General features: G+C 52.4%; 1 protein-coding gene across 1 annotated transcript in view; it reads left to right on the forward strand.

The window, feature by feature from the left end:
* Positions 1–1,008: 1,008 nt before the first annotated feature.
* The window catches only part of KIAA1210 (KIAA1210 ortholog), a 56,454-nt gene continuing 38,175 nt past the window's right edge, over positions 1,009–19,287 (forward strand). Inside the window, exon 1 of the mRNA XM_081793964.1 lies at positions 1,009–1,089. The gene's annotated coding sequence lies outside the window, so the exon portion shown is untranslated. The remainder of the gene's footprint in view (positions 1,090–19,287) is intronic.

Raw genomic sequence — 19,287 nt, forward strand, 5'->3', positions numbered from 1 at the left:
TGTCTTCTCTCCTCTCTCTTTCCTCTCTCTCTCCCTCCTTCTTCCTTCCTTCCTTCCTTCTTTCCTTCCTTCCTTCCTTCCTTCCTTCCTTCCTCCTTGCTTAGGGTGTATAAATCACTTTCCTTAAGATTGAACAAGAACGGCTTGGACGGGTCAAAAATAGTGTTCAGACTGAGGTGGAAATGTATGCAGCCTTGCCTGCCTCTCTCTTCTCCCCTCTGTCCCTCCTGCCCCCCTTCTCCCTCCCCCGCCCCGAAGCCTGCAGAATCAAAAATGCCAGAAAGTGCTTATTTACATGGCCTTCCCAAAGCTGTTGTGTGTCCCCCTCTGCCTGGGTAAAGGCCTCTGCTAAGTCCTTAGGGCTCCTCGCCCTCATTAGCCCTGCAGGGACACAGACGGCCTAAGAGCACCTGGCAGTTTGCACCGAGGATGTTGTGGTCGCGGGAAGTCCGAGGCAGAGGAAAAAGGGGAGTTAACAGTTCCCAGCCCTGTAAGGAACAAGCCCAGCCCTTCTGGGACCTCGTTCAGAAGACAGCGAGAGAGGCCTCGGAACAGAAACTTTATCTGGGTTAGTGCATCAGCCCGCGGGCATCAGAGCTGCCCCACCTGCCTTCCCCCCCCCGCTGCGCTCTGCCCGGCCTCTGAGCGGGCCCTGCCGCTCCGAGGCGCGCCGTGGCTGGGTTCTACGGCCGCCCGAAGACTCCAGAGTAAGTGGCGGGTGCAGTCAGGGCTCCGACTAGGCTCCCCGGAGCCGAGGGTGGCAGAGCCCTCGGCCTCCGCCGCGGGGACCGCTCGCCGCCCACAGGACCAGCGCGGAGCGAGTCCTGGCCGGACCCGGGGCTCGAACCCGCGGCCTCGCGCCCACCGCCTGGGGGCAGCACGCGCGGGGAGCCTGGCGCAGGTGGGCGTGGGCCCGCAGACTCCGTCCTCCCCCAACACCGCCCCCCCCCCCCCCCCCCCCCCCCGCCCGGCTCCGGCAGCCGCGCGCGCGCACCTGCCTCGCCTGAGTCCCAGGGAACCCGGGACCGGCCGGAACGCGGGACGGTTTCTCCGGGGCTCTGGCGGTTGTGGATTCATTTCCTCGCGAAGGTGAGGAGGAGACGCTCCGAAGGGAAGATGTCGCCGAGCGGTAGGGATGCACGCGGCAATACCCTTATTCCCGGAGTCCCCTTCCCTGCGCGGGGGTGATGCCCAACCTCTCGGGGCGAGGGTCCTTTGTGGCACTCGTGCAGCCTCGCCGGCGCCAGCGTGTGTGACAAATGGCTCGAGGGTTTTGAGAAGGGACAGCTGCACGAGGACGATGTTTATAAACCAGGCGGGTTAGGGAGAGAGACGGGGGCAAAGCTACAGGTTGCAGCTTGCACGTGTCCAAGCGTAGCCCAAGTCGTCTTGAAATAAAGCACCCCACCGATCTGGGTTTTACAAGGTTAATTTCCTTGACTAGTAGCCCCGTTAGAATAACCTTCGCAGTAATCGGGCACGCAAGGGTACACGATTCTTTTCCATTTTCATTCATGAAGCTGGAACCTGGAATCCCGGCCAGAGATTCACCTCACTGGCTGCAGGTCTCCAACAGCTGAGGGTTGCAGGGGTGCACTTGGCCCCCGCCGTGCTCTCTCCTCTCCTGGAAAGGCATTTCTGTAGACCGGGACTGACAGCCCCTGACCTGCCGGCCCAAAGCACTGTTCCGTGTGATTCTTTGCGGCCCTCCGTTTGGAGTGCTGAACGGAGGTGGTTCAGACACGGAGGTGTGCGTAGACTGACTGCCCCCTTTTGCTGCTGCTTCAAAACTGGCAGCGGGCGCCCCTGGGTAGACGTCTACGCCTCTGTGTCATTCACCGGAGCCCCAGATGACAGAGAGGTCGGCGGGCATGGCCGGGCGCGCCTGGGAGGCCAGCGAGATAGAGCCATTGCCGTGGGAGGTGATCATGGCAATGTCATTGCTCCCAGGCGAGCATCCAGCCCTTCTTCCCCGGGCGCTCATATTAGATTCTCCTGTTTGCGGCCGAACGACGGGCCTTCCTCAGGGCCCCTTCATCCTGATGTCTGCTTTCCGTGGAGGGGATCAGGGGGAGCCTGAGGTCGTTGGGGGTGGACAAGAGACACTCGTGGACCAATGGCTACTCCTGTAGCCACAGTTGAAGGCCTGAGCTCATCAGACGGCTGAAGAGATGGGAGAAGGTAAAAGGAGGCATTTAAGGAGGTTAAGGAGCCACAGCCTCTGTAAGTGGCTCGGAGTCCCTCGAAGGACCTAACAGGCACAGAGGCTCCGTAGACGTTCCAAAATACTGTGTACCTGCTCCGGAGCAAGCTTTGTGCTCAACACTGGAAGAAAGTTTGCCTTTTTTTTTTTTTTTTTTTTTTTTCTGGAGCCAGGCCACAAGCATGTGTTGAAGGCATGCTCTTGACTGAACCGGGACACCCTTGAGAAGCTTTTGCAAGAGGTGGGGTGGGAGGTATGAGCTCAGGAGGAGGGAATGTAAGGGAAGACCGGAGCAGATGGAGGAACCCGGGCCAGAAATGGGAGAGCCGAGAGGAAGGAGGAAGGGACGGAAAGAGAGCGCGGGATTTGGATGAGTGGAGAAACCGCGTTAAATCTCCCCGAGTCGCCTTCGTTTTCCGAGTATGTTGCGCGCTGGACGGTATTCGGCCTCCCAGCTGGTGGAGTTTTCCCAGGGCTCCCTCCCTCCCTTCTTCCTCCCTTTCTTTCTTTCCTTGGCTGCCCCCTCCCCCCACCGTAAGCTTCGCTTCTCTCCCACCTTCCGTCCCCCAACGGCCCCAACAAGGGGGCGTCCTAGAATCACAGCTTGGCCATATGGGGAGGGTTTGTAGCCTTTCGAGGGGCCCCGGTAGGCAGGCTTTGGAAGTCGAAACGCACGGTGGAAACACAGGCTTGGCAGTTTCCTGTCCAGATCACGCCTGGGGTCGCGATTTTACCCGTAGGTGGGGACCTTTATTTTATGAATCGGAGGTGTTCGGGGTGTTTGGCCACTGGTGGAAATGGCTGTGTTCGGAGCCACCCATATGCTTCCAGGCCTTCCACCAGCCTCACTGATACCTTGCTCTACTCCACTTGCGAGGGTACCCGTTTTGGTGTTTAAATTCTGAGCTGGTTATTGTAGATACAGCTGTTGCTTAAGGTAGCTAGCTATTAAGTCCTGCTCTCATTTTTTTAAAGTTTTATTTACTTATTTTGAGAGAGAGAGAGAGAGTGCGCAAAGCAGGGGAGGGGGCGGAGAGAGAGAGAGAGGGAGAGAGAGAATCCCAAGCAGGCTCTGCACTGTCAGCACGGAGCCCGATGTGGGTGGGACTTGAACTCACGAACCGTGAGACCACGACTGGAGCCGAAACCTAGAGTCGGACACTTAACCAGCTGAGCCCCCCACCCCCACTCCCGGCGCCCCTAAGTCCCGTTACTTTTATACACATGGTATGACAGCCGGTGACAGCAGGAATTTATCAAGGGATCAGTGAAAATGCTTACTGGTAGAAGGGAGAAAATACAAGTAGTCTTGCCATAACTACGTGCCCGTGAAGGAGGAAAAGCAAAAGAACTTGCCAGAAAAGATCCCGTAATGGTGACATGGGTGAAAACGCCTTTATTTTAAGGGTGAAGAAGTTGGACCCCAAAGATGTTAAGTGATTCCCCTAGACCAGCACACTGCCACCCTGGGCTCCAGGGCCCGTCTCCCCGTCAGACTGGCAGGCGATTATGGATTATTCCCGACAGCGCGCGTGTCCATGGGACTTCAGTGCTTTTGCGTCACTCTGGTGCTTGGTGGTCATCTCGGGGAGCGTGCCGGGCCGGTGGGCCCCTCCCGTCGTACTAGTGGGCTTCTCCTCATCTAAGAACGGGAGCCGGGAAGGTGAGGCTTAGCGCCTCGGCGGAGGGCACCTGACCGACCAGGGCCCCTGGCACCCAGTGCTAGAAGAGGCCTGACCCCGCAGATCCTTCCAGTAGCTGAGTCTCCCACTGTCTCCCCATTCCACCTGCCTCCTGTGCTCCTGAACGCAGAGCCCGGCCCTGCATGAGCTTCCAGCTGGGGAGGCCAAACGTGAGCCGGCAGAAAGCACCAGAAATGTGTACCCACAGCCCCCGAGCTTAGACCCGACTTCCACTCCTCGCTGGAATTGTGTAATGTAGTCATTAGAGACCCCGGAGGCACTCTGCTTCCTTCTCTTTTTTCAGGTTTTTGTTTGTTTGTTTTCCTTCTAGTTTTAGAAGAAAGGCTGTTAACTCCAGTCCTCTGGCAAGGGGCCCGGACTGGCTATTGCATTTTGCTAACCTGCATTCACCTTGTGGCATCTGTCTGACGCACTTTCCATTCGTGAGAGCCACAGGGGAGCCCTCAAGGCCCTGTCCCAGCCCCCGCCCCCCCCCACCAACCCCCCCCCCCCCCCCCCCCGCTTCAGCCGGGAAAGTTCTTTTTGTTCTTTTATTTATTTTGACACAGAGAGAGAGAGAGAGAGGGAGAAAGAATTCCAAGCAGGTTCCACACTGTCAGCCCCGGAGCCAGACTTGGGGCTCGAACTCACAAACCATGAGATCATGACCTGAGCTGAAATCAGAGTTGACGCTTAACCGACTGAACCATCCAGGCACCCCGGAATTCATTATTTTATTTATTTACTCATTCATTCATTCATTTATATATTTTTAAAACTTATTTATTTATATTGAGAGAGAGCAAGCACAGGGGAGGGACAGAGAGAGAGAGAGAGAGAGGGAGAAAGAATTCCAAGCAGGTTCCACACTGTCAACCCCGGAGCCAGACTTGGGGCTCGAACTCACAAACCAGGAGATCATGACCTGAGCTGAAATCAGAGTTGACGCTTAACCGACTGAACCATCCAGGCACCCCGGAATTCATTATTTTATTTATTTACTCATTCATTCATTCATTTATATATTTTTAAAACTTATTTATTTATATTGAGAGACAGCGAGCACAGGGGAGGGACAGAGAGAGAGAGAGAGAGAGAGGGAGAGAGAGAGAATCCCAAGCAGGCCCACATTGTCAGCACGGAGCCCGACGCAGGGTTCAGACTCACCAACTGCGAGATCATGACCTGAGCTGAAGTCGGACGCTTAACCGACTGAGCCACCCAGGGGCCGCTAAAATGTTTAACTCTGGAAAAAGTCATTAGGAGGAAATGGTTTTAAAAGCTTTTTTTTTTTTTTTTTAATTTTAAAAACGCTTTTGGAGATTTCTCAGAAGGTGTAGTTGGCAGGTTTAATTTGGTCTTTAGCAGCATTCTGAGGGTTCCATTTGCTGCAGGGAGGTTTCGTTTCCTTGGGAATATATTTGAAATGTGGAAAAGTGTATTATTTCATCAGTAGCCAATTTCAGCATTTTATATGAGAATGCTTATACCAGTTCCATCGGAATCCTCTGCAAGCCTTTCTGTAGCGCCCACTTGGGCGTTTGGGGGATTTTTTCACTAATTTCTCAAGTGGCACAATTTTTTGTTGTTTGTTGTTTCCGGACATCAGTAGCCAAAATGTAGTATGCAACTGCTTCTGTCATTTCCTAATTGATTTTTTTGCTCTAACGTTCTTCTAGGTTTATAAACCAATCCATTTTTTTTTTTTTTTTTTTTTTTTTTTTTAGAGCGAGAGAGCACGAGCGAGGGAGAGGGGGCAGAGAGAGAGGCAGAGAGAATCCCTGGGATCATGACCTGAACGGAAATCAAGAGTCGGACGCTCAACTGACTGAATCCCAGACCAGTCTGTTTTTTAAATCTTTCCTTTCCAAATTCATAGTTCTGGTCGGCGGCTAGGAAGTTTGAGGAGCTGATCGTACAGAACATTATAGTAATCCCCGGTTGGCATCTCCACTCGGGTTCTGCTTTAAATGGCTTTACTCTTTTCATGAAATCTCCAATAGCTATGAAAACCAGCCACTCGATGCAAATTGCTGTAAGTCACGATTCAGTAGGAGAAGCGAGGTTGGGTGAAGTAGCTTGTTTTCAGAAGGCCAAGTTAAGGTAGCGAAAAAGTTGCCGTTCGTTCGTTCGTATACCTTACTAACCTTAACCCACAGGCTCCCAGCAGGGACACGGGGAGTGATTTTGCCCCCCTCCCCACCAGGGACCTTTGGCCCCGTCTGGAGACACTTTCAGTTGTCACAGCGAGGGGGAAGGCGTGCTACTGACATCTAGTGGGTAGAGGCTAGGGATGCCTCTGAACATCCTGCCGTGCTTAGGAAGAGGTCCCCCCCACCGCCCCCCCCACAACAAAGAATTTTCCAGCCCCCAATGTCAGTCGTGTCAACCTTGAGAAGCCCCGCCTGAAAATAATAACACGTGACCAAAGTTGTGGTCTGAAGAGGAACACCCTAAGTGTTTATTTAGACCAGCAACATCCAATAGAAGGTTCTGTGGTTTGTTCTGTCCGCTAATGAGAAGCACTAGCCACCTGTGGCTATTGAGCCTTTGCAGTGTGGCTAGTGTGACTGAGGAACTGAGTTTTGATTTTATTTCATTTATTTTTTAAAATGTTTATTTATTGATTTTTGAGAGAGAGAGAGAGAGAGAGAGAGAAAGAGGACAAGCATAGGAGGGGCAGAGAGATTGGGAGACACAGAATGTGAAGCGGGCTCCAGGCTCCGAGCTGTCAGCACAGAGCCCGACACGGGGCTCGAACCCACCGACCGTGAGGTCAGGACCTGAGCCGAAGTTGGACACTTCACCGACTGAGCCACCCAGGCGCCCCATGGACTTGAAGTTAAATAGCCCCATGGGCTGAGTGGCTTCCATACTAGACTCCACTTCAGCGGACTACCACTTTCTAGCTTTATGGTCTCGAGTCATCGAAGCCTTCCGAGCCTCAGTTTCCTCATCTGTAAAATGGGACCCTCACGGCATTACCACAGGCATGCCTCTTTGGGCCTTGGTTGTCTCATCTGCCAAATGGGAATAATAAAAATGATCATCACAATAATGCTACTTCCCTGTCTATGTCAGAGAATTGCTGGGAGGGTCAAATGGCTATGGAAGTGGGTTGTTTTTTTTTTTTAAGTTTATTTATTTATTTTGAGAGAGAGAGAGAGAGAGAGAGAGAACAGGGGAGGGGCAGAGAGAGAGAGGGAGAGGGAGAGATAGCATCTCAAGCAGGCTCTGTGCTGACAGTGCAGAGCCAGCGTGGGGCTCGAACTCATGAACTGTGAAATCATGACCTGAGCTGCAACCAACCAGGAGTCGGATGCTTAACCAACTGAGCCACCCAGGCGCCCGGAAGTGGTCTGAATAGCACAAAGCCCTCTGTAAGTGTCAGATTTATGGTAGGAGTCTGCACACAAGAGTGCTCTTTTTTTAGACGGCACAAAATTCCTGCCTCGGTAGAGTCGCCTTAATATTGCAGATGACGTGGGGAGGTTGTGTCGGAGAGCAGACGGAAACCGGGAGCTCTTCACGACGTCGGGTCCTCCTCCCTCTGTCACCCAGCCAAGCGTGTGGCAGGAGAGTCCAGGAGCCACTCTAAGTGCGCACAGAAGCTTGGCATTTGGGGTTGGGGGGAGAGACACAAAATCCAAAGCAGGCTCCAGGCTCCAAGCTCTGAGCTCCAGGCTCCGAGCTGTCAGCACGGAGCCCAATGCGGGGCTTGAACTCAAGAGTACAAGATCATGACCTGAACTGAAGTCAGATACTTAACCGACTGAGCCACCCAGGTGTCCCTGTTTAGTCCTTTCTTGAGAGAAGGAAAGAGGGAAAGGATTCTCTCTGCTGGGCCAGTGTAATGTCCAGAAGAGCAGGCTGAACTGTTCAGGGACAGGTGAGGACAAAGGACAGAGCACCAGGCTCTGAGCTGGTCACAAGTATAGTGTTCATGAGGGACGTGAGCAGCCTCACCTGAGCCTGGGGGTTCCCTGAAAGAAGCCATTGTGCTCTGTGTGCCCAGAGAGAGGCTTTCTGGGGACAGTGGGTTTCCTAGGCATCTGGAATTTATTTCATTAAAAAAATTTTTTTAATGTTTATTTGAGAGAGAGACAGAGCGTGAGCAGGGGAGGGGCAGAGAGAGAGGGAGACACAGAATCCGAAGCAGGCTGCAGGCTCTGAGTTGTCCGCACAGACCCCGACTCGGGGCTCGAACCCACAAACTGGGAGATCATGATCTGAGCCAAAGTCCGGGGCGCCTGGGTGGCTCGGTGGGCATCTGGAATTCAAACTCAAGCCGTATCTGTGGCCGGTGGACCCAGTGGCTAATAACGGGCAAAGGGCAGGGGTTGGATCCAGCTGGCTTTGTGCTCACGCAGCCCTGGGCCGTAGCCCTCCGTGCCGATGGTCACTTTACAAAGCGGGCCACCAGGGGGGTCCTGGAGAGTGTCGATAACTGCAGGAAGTCTTACCCCGTGCTTTCGGGACACTGACGAAGAACAGGGGTCATAGGTCATTAATACCTTGGGAGAGTAATCATGAGAATAGCTTACATGAACTGAGTGTTTACTATACGTTACGCTCATGCCCAGAGCCTTCCGTGAGTTAGTTCACCAAGTCCCCTGTGAGAGCAGGACCCTTCTCTTTTTTTTTTGCGCCCTGTTCTGATCTCTTCTTAGCACATAGCAGGGCTCAACAAACAGTTCTTAAACGGATGAGTCCTCACAGGTAGCCTATGATGAAGGCACTGCTCTTAGCCCCACTTGACAGAGAAGGAGGTTTAGATTTTGAGTAGCTCAGTGACTTGCCCAGGAAGCAAAACACCTACTCCCTCCGTCTCCCAAATTCTGTTCGCAGACAGATTCATTACATGGCTGAGGAAACTGAGGCATGAAGAAATGATATGACTTGTTCTAGGCCACACAGCTTGCGAAGATCTTCGTTGTTTGAGGTTCTGTCCTTAAAACCCTCAGAGCCCTCTAGGGAGAGGAAGAGTTCCATCTACTGGGGCCCAGGCTCAATGGGAAAAAATTAACAAAGGGCTCCATATTGTTAAGGCAACTTACTTGATTTTTTTTTTTTTTGAAAGGGGAAACAGAACATTTTACTCCTCAAATCTGAACATTCGAAGCTGTTTTCCTTGTCGCAAACACAACAAGATTATAACAATATTGTTCAGTTATCTACCATAGCATACGAGGGAGGTGTTCAAAATAAAGAACAGAAACAAGAAAGGACAGAAACAAGTGACACAGGGGTGGGAACACCTAGATAGGGGTAAGGACAGAGCAACAAACGGTAGGCACTGTATTTCAGAAAAGATTGCCACCGAAGACTGATAAAGTCCTGTTGCGTTTTTACATCAGCCAGGTCCTTATCTCTTATCTTCTGTCCTGTGGGCCCCAGGGGCCAAGGCCCAGCCCATATAAGCTGTGGGTCGTGTCACCTCCCCACCCTCCTTCAGATCTTGCTGCATCAAATCTTCCTTTGCCCTAAACCCAAATGTTCCGGGGGAAACGGACAGAGAAGCAAGTCAGAGGGAGACTCTCCTGACGTCCATGATGGGGGGGCGGGGGTTGGGGAGAGGAAACGGTCCTGGGAGCACACCTGCCTACCCACATGTTAAGCAGAGCCTAGTAGAGAAGGCAGGGAACGTCTACTCCCATGAGTCTACATAAAGCATACGGACGAGGCCTCTGTGTTAGTTCACTGTTCATTTGTGACACTTGGGGGGGGGGTCTCCAGTCTCCAGTCCCCACTCCTCCTCCATCACCTGTTGTTGAAGAAGATCATTTTACTGTGACAGGTGATGAATGTTTGTTTCTCCTGCGCCCGTGGCTCCAGACGTCAGTTGTCAAAGATCCTTATTTCGTGCAGAAATGGCCTGCGTTTGCTTATTCCAACTTGGAGGAAGCAGGGAGCTCCCTGATAGGGATGGATTCCTGATTTGAAAAGATTTTTTAAAAATATTTGTTTTGGGGGGAGGGGTGTGCCTGGGTGGCTCAGTCAGCTGAGCGTCTGACTCTTGGTTTCGGCTCAGGTCATGATCTCCTGGCTTCGTGGAAACAAGTTTGTTGTCCGTCTTTAAGAGCCTGATTTTTGTTTGTCTCTTTTGTTTCTTCGTTTATTCTTTTGCTCTGTTCCTTAAATTCCACATATGAGTTGAGTCAAATCATATGGTATTTGTTTTTCTCTGGCTGACTTCTTTCACTTAGCACAATGCCCTCTACGTCCATCCATGTTATGGCAAATGGCAAGATTTCAGTTTTTATGGCTGAGTAATATTCCAGTGTGTGTGTGTGTGTGTGTGTGTGTGTGTGTGTGTGTGTGTGTATCACGTCTTCTTTACCCATTCATCTCTCAATGGACACTTGGATGGCTTCCCTATCTCGGCTCTTGTAAATAATGCTGCCATAATTATAGGGGTGCGTATATCTTCTTGAATTAGTGTTTTCATTTTCTTTGGGTAAATACCCAGTAGTGGAATTACTGAATCATATGGTGATCCTATTTTTAAGTTTTAAAGGTAACCCCATATTATTTTCCACAGCCTGTGTGTGTGTTTTTTTTTAATTTTTTTTAACGTTTATTTATTTTTGAGACAGAGAGAGACAGAGCATGAATGGGGGAGGGGCAGAGAGAGAGGGAGACACAGAATTGGAAGCAGGCTCCAGGCTCCGAGCCATCAGCCCAGAGCCTGACGCAGGGCTCGAGCTCACGGACCGCGAGATCGTGACCTGAGCCGAAGTCGGACACTTAACCACCCAGGCGCCCCCTGTGCGTTTTTAAAATGGAAAGAATAGCTTAGGTTTCTAAACAATCTGAAAGTAGGAGAGTTTTCTGAAAATACTGACTGGTTTCTGAAGGGTCTGCTCTGTAGGCTGGTCCCCTGTTGGCCAGCTCAGGCGGGGTTTAGAGTGGGCCTCGACAGAATCTGGCCTCTCTGGGGATGAACTGGGGATTTTGATAGATTGTCTATCTCAATGAATCAGAAAATCCTAGAATGCCTGGGATAAAAGGAATCCTAGACTCCAAGTTTAATTGCATTCCTTAGCTCTTCGATGAGGAAACAGGCCCAGGGGAGGGACTTGGCGGGCCAAGGCCTCACGGCTAATTAACAGCAAAGCTGGAATGTCAAATCTCCAAAAGTTGCTATGGGCCCCGCTGGGGGCTCATGTGTTAGAGATGTTTATTAGAAAAACAAAATACTTTCCTTTGTGATCACAGTTCTTTCGAGATATCATTCAAGTTGCTCTTTCTTCACTACCCTTGCCCTGCCATCCATTTCTGGGACATGGCTGCCCCAGTCATGATTCACAACAGGGTTTCCTTAAAGCGGGGTGCCTGGGACCCTCTCCTTCAGACCCGCCTGGGAGCTTATAGAACAAGCAGATCTCTGGGCCCGCCGCCAATGGGGAATCAGAATCCCTGGGGCTGAGGGCCCACGAATCCATGTTTGTTATACGGGATGTCGACTTCCGCCTCGAACTCATTTCCCACACCCGCGTCCCTATCTGTTGTAGTTTTTAGAAAAACCCTACTATTTAGTGAGCACTTACTTTGTACCGGGGCACTGTGCTCTTTTTCACGGACTATCTCATTTATTCCTCGGACGCTGGCTGTGTGCTTCCAAGTGGAAATCACCCTCAAGTGGACGACAGAGCGGTGAGTGACTCACTGCTCCAAGCACATCGTTGTGGACCAGAGTTTCTAGGCTCTTCCCGGTCACCCGGGGTCCGTGGCTGTCATTTGCCCTCGCTGCCCCACCCTAACTCACCCACGCTGACTTTCCAGTAAGTTCCTCAGGGCTTAAGCTGTGAACAAATTTTCTTCCCGGCAGAGGGCCCATCTTAAGGTGGGTCTCATCTATCAGGCCTCTCATGATTACCCCAGCTTTACACGGATAGGTCCCTTGTAGTCCTTTTTGCCGCTTTATTTAAGAAAAAAAAATTTTTTTTAATGTTTTATTTAGTTTTGAGACAGAGAGAGATAGAGCATGAGCAGGGGGAGGGGCAGAGAGAGAGGGAGACACAGAATCCAAAGCAGGCTCTGAGCAGTCAGCACAGAGCCCGACATGGGGCTCAAACCCGTGAGATTATGATCTGAGCCGAAGTTGGGCGTTTAACCAACTGAGGCACCCAGGCGCCCCCCCCTTTTGCTGCTATAAACGGAGCCACCCACAAAAGCAGCCTTTAGAACTTCCCATGGCTGCACGAGTTCGATTCCCTGATTCTTTCGTTTGCTCTTTCCTCTTCACTCTCGCCTTCCCTCGTTCTTTTACGTCTCGATCTTAGTTCTCTGGCTTGGCTTTGCTGCTCCCCGCTGGACTTGGCTTTGCAACGTGTTTCGGACACGCTTCTCTGGCCTCACCTTGGCCCCCTGTACCACACATCCAAGCAACGCACATTCCGGCTTCCTGGTCCCAGACGCTCGGGGCTACAGACCCCTCCGCCGTGTAGTCACTACCCTAGAGTTTAGCCTTTGGGTCCTTGTCATAGGACGTCATAAGAGAGCACGTGATAGGTTTTGGTTCCCCTCCTCACGTTACACATGGGGGAACTGAGGCCCAGTGAGGAGGCATCACTGGGCGGCAAGGCCACAAAGAGAAACCGTTGGAAGGGGAGAGTCAGGCCCCAGGCCTCCCGATTCCTGATCAAACACCGTTCTCGCGTCCCTCACGTGTCCTGGTCCGTCGTCACCAGGGAGTGCGTCATTTTATGCAGCGCTCTTGGGCCCCCGGCCACTTCGGCTCAAATCCTGCCTTCCCCGCGTACTCACGTGGGACCCTGGGCAGCTACTCAGCCTTTCAGTCTCCCTCATCCGCAGAATAGGGAGGATCATTGCGGGTCTGCATAAGGACTTCGGGGTGGTAAGGAGAGGGGGGGTCCTGGGAGAGACCGTTCTGACTTTGGTTCGGAGGGAATGATTGCAATGGTGGGTATTTGGGGCCGTGTGGCAAGGGACGGCAATGTCACGGCTGGGGGAAAGGGAGAGATTTGGGGGTCGGGGAACCTTTGGGTAAGGCTTCCTGTGACTCCAAGGCCGCAGCTGCCTCCCGCTGCCTGGCTGCAGGGCTGTCTGTGGGGCTCAGGGCTAAGAAAATCTGACGCCTTAGGCTCTCAGGTATCACCTTGACCGAGAATGACCAGGGCTCTCGGATTCTTGGATGCGTTTTCACTTCAGGAGGCGTGTGCCTCTTGCGGACGGCGGCGTCCCCTGTTCTTCTCCCCTCTCCTCCCTCCACCCCTGCTAAGGCACAGGGCGCTCTGAGACCCCTGTCTCTTGCCCTTCAGAACCGGGAGGTGAAAGGCTAGTTACGGTACCTAGGAGGTGAAGCTGAGATGACCTCCCCCCGCCCCCACCCCGTGAGCGTAAAGGGCCTTGATGAAACCAAAAAGCTACAAGGTACCTTCATAGAAGGCGGATAGTGCGGCTTGTCGTGGGGGCACCTTCCTGTGGCCTGGTTTTCTTCCTCCTTTTTCTCTCTCCTGGTTCCCCCTCCTCTCCTCCGTGCCTTTCGAATTCAAAGGCCAGGAAGCCTCTGGGTCGTGGCGCACAGAATCCCCGCGGCCACGCAGAACTCACGCCCGGCCCCAGCACTGCCACCCCCTTTTCGCCCTTTGCCTTTTTCCCCCTCTTTGGAGATTTTTTCACACACACACACACACACACACACACACACACACACACCCAAAACAGATGGATCATTGAATGCTAGGAGCTGTAATCACAGAAACCACAACAAATACGTCATAAAATTAAAAGCCACTCTGCTGGGGAAGGACTTGAGCAGCGAAATCCATCCTCGGGGGCCCTTGACTCAATTCTGGCTCTACCCTGACTCCCCCAGGGTCCTCATGCTTCCTGCTTCCCTTGTGGGTGCCCTACTTCAGCCTGGCCACCCAAGGGGCCCATGCTGTAGACCTGTCCCCTGTAATACTGTGTGACACCTCCACCATAAGTGTGTCCGGGGACCCCGTTTTGAGCAGGACTCTTCATTGTTAACATGGCCAATGAATCTTTGCAAAAGATGTTAGGGGCTGATAGTGACCTGGCTAGTTGTCCGATTTTCGGGTCCTTTCATAGGCCAGGACCTGAGATTCTTTGGGGGCAGGAGCAGATTTGGCCAAGTTACGAAGAGGAAGAGTACGGTGGCTGAGTCCTGGGCTCTGAAATCCTCCGGAACCGGATTTGAGTCCCAGCTCTTCTAAGACTTACTGCTTGTGTGACCTTGCACGGGTGACCTCATTTCAGCGACACTCCGTTTCCTCCTCCGGGAAACGGGGATGAAAGTAGCAATGCCCACCTCATAGGGCTTCGTGAGGATTCAGTCAACACTGCCCGTGAGACCAGTTTTCACGGTGCTTGCCCGGCACCGAGTAAGGACTCGGCAGTTTCGTTCATTGTATTCACTGTAATGCTCACTGTAAGACCGGAGCCCTCCCTTAATCGTAGGATGGGTGGACTGACAGGACAGAAGGGGGCTCCGCATCAGCTAGGCTTTGAGGCCACTAGACAGATGGCAGAAAGAACGCTGTAGGCCAGGTTCTTTGCATTTGCAGCCCCCCCGGAGGATCTAAAGTGTTGGGGGTGGCGTCAGGTGGCTCTTTCTGAGCCTCTACTGGTTTGCCCTGGGGGGGGGGGGTGCGTGAGGAGCGATGGAGGGAAAGAAAAGGCAGAACTGGAGGCATGCTAAGTATCTTTTTTTTTTAATTTTTTTTAAAAACATTTATTTAATTTTGAGACAGAGAGAGACAGAGCATGAGCAGGGGAGGGTCAGAGAGAGAGGGAGACACAGAATCCGAAACAGGCTCCAGGCTCTGAGCTGTCAGCCCAGGGTCCGATGCGGGGCTCGAACTCACGGACCACGAGATCATGACCTGAGCCGAAGTTGGACACCCAACTGACTGAGCCACCCAGGCACCCCCTTTTTGTTCATTCTTAAAAAATGGTTATTTATTTTTGAAAGAGAGTGTGAGCAGGGGAGGGACGCGGAGAGAGAGAGAGAGAGAGAGAGAGAGAAACAGAATCCAAAACGGGCTCTCTGCTGAGCAGCAGAGATCCCCACACGGGGCTCAGACCCACAAACCCTGAGATCATGACTTGAATCAAAGTCGGACGCTCAAGCGACTGGGCCGCCCAGGCACCCCCTTAAAATGGAACCACTGGAAGAGGAGAAGACACCAAGAAGGAAAAAGAAGGAAGAAGAAGGGGAGGAGGAAGAGAAGAGGCTGCAGCCAGCGCGGCTATTGTCACTGCTGCTCTTAAGACAAGGCGGGACCTTTCCCGCTGCTCTCTTCTAGCGGCGGGACCGATCTCCATAGAAATTTCCAGCAGTCTTCCCGCCAGGACACCTATTCTTTTGAGGCTGCCTCCAGTCTCCGGGACAGAGACATGCTCCTTGGCTGACGATCAGGGAGAGAAGAGGTATTCCTGAAATGGGCTTCCCTGTGGCGGGGAAGCGGAGAGCGGCGGGCTTTCATTTGTCTCTGGCCTCCTAGAGCGGGAGAAAGTCCCTGGTGACAATTTCTCTAGAGCAGGTGTCCGAGGCGGGAGTCCCCAAGAGCGTGATTAGGCATCTCCTTCATGGTTCCGGTGGTCAAATGCCCATAGGCGTGAGTGTGGAGCGTAGAGAGGTGACCCTGTATCCCTCGTACGTCTTCCTGCTGACACCCGTGGGCTTGCGGAAGTCCCTGAAGGTGTCCTATCACGTGCCACCAAAGGCCATGTGGCAGTTTCTGCGTTGGGCACATATCCACCCAAGGACTCTCCGAGCCAGGATAAATGACCATCAAGATTGTTTCCCTCGGGGCGCCTGGGTGGCCCAGTGGGTCAAGCATTCGAATCTTGGTTTCCGCTCAGGTCGTGATCTCACAGTACATGAGTTCAAGCCCCGCATCGAGCTCCACGCTGACAGCACGGAGCCTGCTTGGGATTCTCTGTCTCCCTTTCTCTCTCTGCCCCTCCCCTGCTCACGCTGCCCCTCTCTCAAAATAAATAAATAAACGTTAAAAAATATATATTGTTTTCCTCTACCCGGGATACCGTGAGGGCGCCCACATCTGCTCCTAGGAGCATGAGGAAGCTAAGCGGGCTGGGGGACGAGAGCAGAGGATCCCCTCGAGGACTGCTTACCGAGTTCTGTGTTTCATCTTACGTCCTTACCCCGCGTCTGCCTTCTTCCCCAACCGGAGCTGAGGTCTGTGGGACTTGTATTTGTTTTCTCTTGCCGTGTAACAAATGACAAGCATGTTCGTGTCTTACGCAATGCAAATATATTACCTCTCAGTTTGCGAGAGCCGAGAGCCCAGGCACGGTGTAGCTGCGTCCTCTGCTCAGGGGGTCGTCAGGCTGCAATCGGTGTATCAGCCATGGCTGGGGGCGCCTCTGAGGTTCAAGGGTTTCTTCCAGACTGACTGGTTGTTGGGAGAATTCGGGTTTTGGAGCCCGTAGGGCTGAGGTCCCCACTTTCTGACTGGCTGTCAGCCAAGGGTTGGCCTCAGTTACTGGAGGCCACCTGCCATTCCCTGCCACGGGGTCCTCAGCACGACATAGGTGTTTGTTCCTTCCAGGCCAAAAGGAGAGTGTCTGCCGTGGCTTCGAATCTCTCTGACTTGTCTGTCTGACCTCTGGACAGGCTTTTCAGAAGAGCTTACCTGATTAGGCTAGGCCCACCCACACTCAAGGGGAGGCGATTTATGGGGATGCACACTGGGGGGGAGCAGCAATCTTCAGGGCCGTATTAGGATTCTGTCCACCACGGGCTCTATGTAAAAAAAAAAAAAAAAAAAAAAAAAAAGCATTTCAGCCCTTCCAGATTATTTAAAAAAAAAAGAAAAAAGAGGCCAGCTGCTTTCCATTAGCATTCCCCACTCTGGGAAGGGGGACAAAGCTATCAGGCAAAATCTTCTGAATCTTTGAACCTGAACCGGGCTGCGGTTAAAAAATGTCAACAACCTTGGAAGACAGGCCTTATTCCCTTTTTGTCTTTCTTTTTTTTTTTTACCCCCTAGAGCCCTTGTTCAGCCCTCAAGTCAGACAGTCTGAGAAGCGAAAGTCAGCTCCGGGGCCTCAGCATCTAGGGTCGGCCGAGAGAGAGCGAGCAAGCATTTAAATGATGACCCATAACGAAACTCCATGTCTCTGCGGGGCCAGGCTTCCCAGTGACCATTATTTTTTTTTTTCAATATATGAAATTTATTGTCAAATTGGTTTGCATACAACACCCAGGGCTCATCCCAAGAGGTGCCCTCCTCAATGCCCATCACCCACCCTCCCCTCCCTCCCACCCCCCATCAGCCCTCAGTTTGTTCTCAGTTTTTAAGAGTCTCTTACTTTGGCTCTCTCCCACTCTAACCTCCTTTTTTTTTTTTTTCCTTCCCAGTGACCATTTTTTTTAAAAAAAATTTTTTTTTCAACGTTTTTTATTTATTTTTGGGACAGAGAGAGACAGAGTATGAACGGGGGAGGGGCAGAGAGAGAGGGAGACACAGAATCGGAAACAGGCTCCAGGCTCCGAGCCATCAGCCCAGAGCCTGACGCGGGGCTCGAACTCACGGACTGCGAGATCGTGACCTGGCTGAAGTCAGACGCTTAACCGACTGCGCCACCCAGGCGCCCCCCCCAGTGACCATTATTACATGACTTTATGTTCCTTGGAAGTGGCTCTGGATAAAAACTTACATCATCTCCTCTTTCCTTACTCAGCTGGCCAGCTTTTGCATGGGTTTCGCGCACAGGGGATTTTTTACCGAAAGTGTGAATCGTCTTGCCCCCGTCTGTTTGAAAAGGGCGCCACTTTTGCCACCGATTTCCCATTCGTCACCGCAGCCACCCCCCACTCCCTGCTCCCGGGTCCATCCAGAAGAACATGCGGTGGGCACCTTCGATGCGCCTGGTGTCGCGCTAGGTGTTGGGGATCTCCAGATGAGCAAAATGCGGTCCCGGTCTTCAAGGTGATGTCAACTATGACAGAGGCGTGTGCAAAGGACCGAGAGCATGGGGCATGCGTGGGTGGCGACCTTTGAGGAACGCGTAGGATTTCAAGGCGCTGGGGATTAGGGCATTGGTATTCTAGGCCAAGCAGCCTGTGGAGAGCCCAGAGTGTGGGAGGACGTGGCGTGTTTGGGGAATGACTGGCGATTCTGGACGTGAGGGTGTGAGCGGGGGTGGACTTCTGGGACAATGGAAGGGGGCAGGGGACACCAGATTGCAGAGGGCCTTGAGCATCAAGAACTTGGCTTTCATCCTGAGGGCGGCAGGAAGTTGATGAACTCGTGGAAGCAGGGGAGGCTCGTGGTCAGAGTGTTATCTGAGAGCAAACATTGTGACTTTTTTTGAGATATCAGTGAGGTGACAGTTTTTGCTAAATGTCATAAATAAATAAAAGTATAGACCAGAGGTCACTCTTTTATATATATATATATATATATATATATATTTATTTTATTTTGGGGGGGAGGGGCAGAGAGAGAGGGAGACACAGAATCGGAAGCAGGCTCCGGGCTCTGAGCTGTCAGCACAGAGCCCGACGCAGGGCTCAAACTCACGAACAGAGAGATCATGACCTGAGCTGAAGTCGGACGCTTAACCCACTGAGCCACCCAGGCGCCCTCAAAAGGTCACACTTGACGAGCCCTGGTCTAACTAAGGAACACATTCACTTCAGATTTGTATTAGCCTTAATGGGACACGTGAAAGAAACACAAGGATGCTTCTCGGAGGAGATGTTCGGAAGGCCAAGGGCTGGTTAAGAAAGTCAGCCTGAGGGCAAAGGGAAAGAGGGTTGCTGGTGGTGGAGGCTATAAGTAGAAGGAGGCAGCATATCTGCTCCTGAAGCTTCCTCCGTGAGGATCCGGGCTCAGCCCAGCTGAGTGGGGCTCCACACCCAGGGTTCTGGAGCTGGGAGACGAGGAGCTTCCTCCCCCAGGACAAATGTTCCTCTGCCTCCTACAGATGCCTCTACTTGTAAGAAACTGCTGGCCGCAGGGGTGCCTGGGTGGCTCTGTCAGTTAAGCGCCCCACTTCGGCTCCGGTCATGATCTCACGGTTTGTGAGTTCCAGCCCCGCATAGGTTCTCTGCTGTCGGCAAGGAGCCCGCTTCGGATCCTCTTTCCTCCTCCCCTCTCTCTGCTCCCCCCCCCCCCACTTGCATGCACTCTCTCTCTCTCAAAAATAAACATTAAAAAAAAAAAAAGAGATTTCTGACCACAAAGACGGCTCTTGCATTCCTTCCCCTTCCTTTATTGAATGTAGGCATTCATTCAACAAACCTTTCTTGGGTGCCTGCTGCGTCTACGTACCGTTCTAGGGGCCGGGAGACTCAGTGATGAACAAAATTGACAACGCCCCTGACCTTAGGGAATTTAAGTTCCGGTAGAGAAGACAGACAAGAAACAAGTAATACAGAAT

This window comes from Panthera onca, chromosome X, assembly GCF_046562875.1.
Source record: "Panthera onca isolate mPanOnc1 chromosome X, mPanOnc1 haplotype 2, whole genome shotgun sequence".
NCBI classification, from domain to species: domain Eukaryota; kingdom Metazoa; phylum Chordata; class Mammalia; order Carnivora; family Felidae; genus Panthera; species Panthera onca.